This window comes from Eulemur rufifrons, chromosome 2 (genome assembly GCF_041146395.1).
Source record: "Eulemur rufifrons isolate Redbay chromosome 2, OSU_ERuf_1, whole genome shotgun sequence".
In the NCBI taxonomy this organism is placed as follows: Eukaryota; Metazoa; Chordata; class Mammalia; order Primates; family Lemuridae; genus Eulemur; species Eulemur rufifrons.
Window position 1 is genome coordinate 63748945 of NC_090984.1, and position 6900 is coordinate 63755844.

A 6900-nucleotide genomic window follows, 5' to 3' on the forward strand; every position below is an offset into this window, starting at 1 on the left:
GGATAGTATTGCTTTTATAGAGCTGCTTTTCTTTCTTTTTTTTTTTTTTTCTTTTCACTTTCACACTTCTTGTTTTATTTTTATTGTGAAGGTACGTATTCAGTCTTTCAAACACAACTTTTGGCTTGTAATTATCTTTCACATTTTTTTTAGAGCAATTTTTGTGAAACCATGGATAAGTCAAAAATTCATGTTATTTTCGAACATGAGTTCCATCGTGGAACCAATGCAGTGCAGACAGCTCGGGATATCAATGAAGAGTTTGGAAAGGACCTGGCTAATGAACACATAGTACATTGATAGTTTGAGAAGTTCGATTTTGGTGATTTTTAATCTTGAAAATGAGCCATGTGGGCAACCTGAGGCCAGGGCAGATAATAATATAGGGCTTCTTTTCAAACACTCTTCGTCTTGAAGAATAAGCTACCCTCTCTGTGCCAGAATACTACATGACCTGATTCTTTAGGTAGAATGCATCCTCAGGATCAGTAGGAAATTCAGACAGATGCTGCTTATAGCAAGATGCCTTGATGAGAGACATTTGGGACAAACTCCCCCTTGAATTCAGCAGCAGCATGAAAGCATGCAAGATAGGAATCAGACTAATCATTGACTACAAAAGATTTGATCAATATTATATGTTTTTAAGCTACATTAAATTACAAAAATAATCACTTAAAAAAGCACACATTGTCCTTAATGGTGAAGGCTATAACTTCAAAAATTAAGAAAAGTGAAGAAAATTCTATCTATATATTCTTATTTACCTTTTATTTACTAAAAGAAAAAAAAACCTACAGTTATTGGCATTAAGAGATAAGACTTAAACTCTTTTCATTATTAATATAACTTATTCCCCCATGGTAATACTAAATCAAAGAGTTTATTGGCAATAAAAATGTATTTGAATTGGTGAATGGGAAGATTATTGGTAGTTATTTTAGCTGGGAATAAAATGGTTAAAGGATATATGTTTGCACGCTTTGGTAACAAAAATTAGGTGTTTATCTGGGGAAGCTTTGCCATTTTGTTTATTATAAGTAAATACATTCTCACAAAGTACTAAAAAAGCTTTGTTCATGTTCTGAAATTAAATTAAGTGATCTATGAATATCTGATCTGATAATTCAAGGGTTCCTATCTTGATGAAAAGTCTTATTACTATTCCTTAGACAAGTGTAACACAATGAAAAGAATTATGATCATTTTTAACTTGGATTGCATTCATCAAATGGCAACCTAGGAGCGAAAGGTCCTACACCCTATTTTCAATCTTTCGAACCATCTACTGAGCTAATGCATTTTTTTTAAATGTCCTGAAAATATAAGATGTCCTTGTGTTTATAGTATTTTGAAATTTATTTTAAGGAATCAAAAGAAATTTGCGCTGTGAGCAGGTTTTAAATTTGGCTTGAGGCCGCTGATTCAGGGAATAAGCAATCTCCTTCTAGCTCTCTCTTCTACTGGAAAGATATTCCCTTTCAACCTCTGCCTTTTTGCCCAATACGCATCAATGAATTCAAGACCCAATATACCATGTCTTAAAAATCCATTTAGAAAACAATTGCTCCACTCAAAGTTCATCTCCTTCCTTTATCAGAAGTTGCTGGAAATGTAATTTTGCAGCAAGCATTTCATTTCTTGTCTTGAAATAGATTGAGGTAAATGTAAAGTCAATGATTAGATAAATGCAATGTCTTGGGTTGATGCCACAATGCAATATTCGATGGTGTGGTCAGTACTGATGGATGTTTTGTGTAGTTACTCAGCTGTATAATGGGATAAATTCCCATGACTCAATTTAAAACACCATGTGGCTCCTCTCAATTAATATTACCAAAAGTACTTTGGCACAAATACAAAAAGCGTAAGGGATTAGTGCTGAGCATGCAAGTGCAGTAGTCTTTGCTCTGTGCAGAGATTCTCTTTCATACAATAAACTGTATCTGTGTACAATTTATTTACTGAGTTGCATTGTACACAGTAAATAACACTATAAAGATTATCCCTCCTTCAAAAACCACTTTTATGATGTTATAAATAGAAAGCCTGTGCAAAGTATTTCCTATAATACAGTTAAGGATTAAGCCCTTATGAAGCAAGTGGGTGTGCACGTGCACCCCCCCACCCCCACACAATGTCCATAGAAACATTGCTTATGAAAATATCTTTATTTCAATGACAAGGGAATATATTTCTCTTTTCTAATCCCTGGTAGGAAGATGCACAGCATTCAATATCATTCAATTTAAAAGAGAGTGAAAGGAAAGAGGCGTTTCTTTAAGATGGAAGAAAAAACAATATAGATAGACTCGCAAACATATTGGTGGGAAACAAAGAGGCTAAATTTTCTGGTATTGCATAACATAGGATTAAATCAAGTAATACAATGATAAATACTTCTTTTTTTTACAAGTGCCTCTTTCAGTGATGGCTGTTCTTCGGTTGTTATGTTTCTCTTTTAAATAGGGACCCAAGATAATTGGGAACAATATCCAGTCACACATTGATCAAAACTGTAAATTTTCACAATTTTTTAAAAATTAAAATATGTAACATTTTCTAAGTTTTCAAATACATAGTTGTTTATATATCAACATTTTATTTTCTACTATCCTCAGATACAACACAGCATAGTTGGTGATTTAGAAAGATTTGCTTTCTCTCTACTTGAAGCAATATATAACTACGGTTTAAAAAACAAAATAAGTTTCATAACTAACTATTTTTAGTTATATGTATTCATATTAAACAATAGCCTAAAGTAGTACTCATTTTGGCTACACATACACTAAAATTGGAATGATACAGAAAAGATTGTTGTGGCCCTTGTGCAAGGATGACACGGAAATCTGTGGCACATTCTATTAAAAAAATCCTATGTTCTTTTGGGTAGATGCCCAATAATGGGATTGCTGGATCAAATGGTAAGTCTACTTGTATCTGTTTTAAGATATCTCCATGTTGCTTTCCACAGAGGTTGCACTAGTTTGCAGTCCCATCAGTACTGTATGAGTGTCCTGTCTCTCCGCATCCATGCCAACATTTATTGTTTTGGGACTTTTTGATAAAGGCCATTCTCACTGGAGTTAAGTGATATCTCATTGTGGTTTTAATTTGCATTTCCCTGATGATTAGAGATGTTGAGCATTTTTTCATATATTTGTTGGCCATTAGTCTATCTTCTTTCGAAAAGTTTCTGTTCATCTCCTTTGCCCATTTTTAATGGGATTGTTTGATTTTTTTTTCTTGCTGATTTCCCCGAGTTCTATTTAGAGTCTGATATTCAGCTCTTTCTCGATGTGTAGCATGCGAATATTTTCTCCCGTTCTATAGGTTCTCTGTTTGCTCTCATGATAGTTTCCTTGATTGTGCAGAAGCTTTTTAATTTGATCAAGTCCCCTTTATTTCTTTTTGTTGTTGCTGCGATTGCCTTTGATGTCTTCTTCATAAATTCTTTGCTTAGGCCAATGTCTATAAGAGTTTTTCCAACATTTTCTTCTAGTTTCATGCCTTAGGTTTAAGTCTGTTATCCACCATGAGTTGATTTTGTGAGAGGTGAGAGGTGTGGATCCTGTTTCAGTCTTCTACTTGTAGCTATACAATTTTCCCAGTACCAATTATTGAATATGGATTCTTTCCTCAGTGTTTGTTTTTGTCTGCTTTGTCAAAGTTTAGATGGCTATATGAGAATACTTTTATATCTGGGTTCTCAGTTCTGTTCCATTGGTCTATGTCTCTGTTCTTGTGCCAGTATTAATTTTAAATTTTTTTATAACTTACCTTTTCACCAATAAACATTTTACTTACAAAGAATACTAAAAAAGAAACAAGATCATTAGATTTTTTTTTTACTTTCCTCACATAAAAAGGGTGCAGTGATATTTCAGAATATTTCTGTATATCTTGAGATTTTTTTTTATGTTAGAGTAATAAGGTAAATTAGCATAAATTAAGTTTAATCCAATCTATTGCCCATCTTTAATGGTGTGTACTATTGCACCACAATTGTCTGGTTTAATTCTATCTGTTTTGTTTAGCAATATAGGACAAGAAAGAGCATACTTGTATTAAGGCATGTTTATGATCTAAAACGAACTTTTCCATCTCAGCAAGCTGTGGGGACTGATAAGTCCTAGAGCTAGTCACCTATAAACCCACTGTGCAATGACAAGTTTTACTTCAGTGAGATATTCTGTGGTATTCTGCACAAAAGCCAGTACACGATAGATAGAACTGAAAAATGGTGAGCTCAATTTGAGACCAATTGATCTTACAGTAAGAATTTGAGTAGATACCTTAAGACTAAAATCATTTAATTTTTACTTACCACCACACACGTATATTGACAGATGATTTACTGGCCTGCAATGTTAACTAGACATTACACTATATTCCTATTTTTTATTATGAAGAACTTAGGGCTCAGTACATTCCCTGTGCTTCTACACATATTTCCAAGAAATATGTTCATTGTTTTCCATAAAATTTGGTCTGGGGTATAGTTAGAATATAATAGTATTTCATACAATGTTACTACCAAGCAAGGAAGTAATTAGAGAAAAATTAGTGACGGAATTGAAATTGAAGGCTCTAAGTTTAAGAGGTTTTACCATCATGTACTCTATCAAGTAGAAATTGCTGACCCCATAGAATGGTGAATGGGTCTATTAAAGACTTTATTAAGATGCTTACTGAGGATGGTGAGATGTCCTACAAATGTAGTATATGCTCTGAGACACCAGTTAATAAGTAGTTTTCTTTCTGCTTTAACTGGAAAACATGAGTCCAGGAACCAAGGGTAACTGTGTTAGTGGCTCTCTATCTACTGTGTCCAATGACCCAGTCACAAAATGTTGCTTCCCATCTCCAGGAGATTAAATACTATTGGTTTAAAAATCTTAGTATTCAAATAGTATTTCCACCAAGGTAACCAGTGTTTTCATTGAACTGCTTACTTATACCGCCACCTTATTTTTTACGCCATTGAACCAATAGGGAGGTTCAATGTACTTCGGTACTCCTAACATGAGTAATTAACCTTAGGTATTTTAGAAAATCTCCTCATTTCCCCCTCCTGCTCTATCCTCCACCATTTTCACACTTCATTCTTTTCTGGGATGCTAACATGTATAAATGATTATCAGCAATCTCTACATTCAAGTTGGTTTCAGCCAGTGGAGAAGTTCTAGCAAAAGATCTGAAGGAGAGAGAGAGACTCAAGTCTGGACAATCAGAACTCTCTCTTTAAGGTTGCCTCATGCTAACTATTCACTTGCACTGAAGGTCACTGCTTCTTTGAAGACAGGTGATCTTATAGAATCTTTTCCATTTCATATGCACTTTATTTCTTTGTCCTTTTAAGTCATGGTTATAGCAATGGTTCAATTGCTACAGAACCTCTGGCTAATGCACTCGCCACTCTACTCCCCAACACTTATACCTTTGTAAACAGTCAGCTTTGTAAATAAAACTCACTTATTCCAAGTGCGCAACTATTTCCTGTTAGGACACTAACAACATTTCAAAGAAATTGCTGGTAGACAATGAGGGTAAGAAAGGCTATATTTAAAATCCAGAGCATCTCCTGGGCCTCTTCCCAATTCCATGGCCAAGGCTAAATGTTAGTGAATAACTGCAGTTATATAATTCAGGCAAGTCACTAATATTTCAGTGTCTTTAGAATGAACTGAGTGTATCCAATAGGTAAAAGAAAACACAAACAGTTGAGAATAAATTAAAAAATGATTAGTGAATGGAGGAATTAAAAATATCTCTTAGCCTATTGATCATTTGCATAAATGAGTATTTATAGTAGATATGCTTAAATATAAATATTTGCATACATAAGTCAATATGTACACATACATATACATATCTATATATATATACTTGCATCCAATAACCAATATAATTTACTACCTATACCTTTACTTAATGTTTTGCATGAAGTATGTTTATAGCACTTAACTTGAAAATTTAATCTTTAAGTTTTTGGAACACCTGAAGGAATTAGAATATAAATAGAAAAGGAAAACACATCACTCAGGTGGATACAATGGCAGGTGGCACTTTGGGTTTCCATTTTAGGGTTGTCAAGGGTCAGCATATCTTCATTTGTTTAAGGATAGTTGTGTCATGAGAGTTAAGAATGCTGATGCAGTGATTGTGTTTGGAATATAAATGTGGATAGAAGGAGCTATAGAGATGCTTATAGCCAAGATGGTAGAATGCGCCTGATTGTCTCTTATCAGTTCAGCAGCATTTTCTCCTCTTCTGTACTCTCTACAATATCACAAGAAATGAAAAATTGGAAACTATATGTTCAGAATTCTTGCTAGCAAGAATCTAGGTTAGATTCTGCCAGGTATTCATTTAAGATTTGGACGATGGAAAGAAAACAGAGGCATACTAGTGTACCTCCAGCAGGGCAGGCATGCTATGGGCATTGATAAACAAGCATCCTACAGGAGATTCTTGAAAGCTACTTGTAGTTATATTTGATCTCACTGGTGGTCTTTCTGAAATTCTTAAATTATCCCATTTCACCATGACTAGCTAAATCAATCTTCCTGATCTTCAAACTTCTGCTTTCCAACATCTTTGGAAGCAGCTAACTTCCTCAACTAAATCTTTTATATGTGAAAGGAATAGAGTGTTTTATGCTTTTCTGAGCAATTCTGATTAACATAACTGATATATATTTCCTTTTAATAAATGGTGATATGAAGTCCATGGCATTTCCGTCTTTGCTTTAGTTACTAAGGGTTACCTAGTGAAGGTCTGTACTCACATTTGTTATTTTGTTATTAGACTTCCTTAGCATTTCATACTTCATTTATTTAACACATTTTAAGGGTATTGTATTATTTTATTGTAAATTATATCAATAAATAATAA

The 6900-nt window shown here is 33.8% G+C and overlaps 1 non-coding gene across 1 annotated transcript; it reads left to right on the top strand.

Annotated features, from left to right (window-relative positions):
• The first annotated feature begins 2767 nt into the window (after positions 1-2767).
• On the top strand, positions 2768-2874 carry LOC138381094 (U6 spliceosomal RNA). The gene has a single exon (XR_011233036.1). It is a non-coding gene; the product is annotated as a U6 spliceosomal RNA (small nuclear RNA).
• Positions 2875-6900: the final 4026 nt, after the last annotated feature.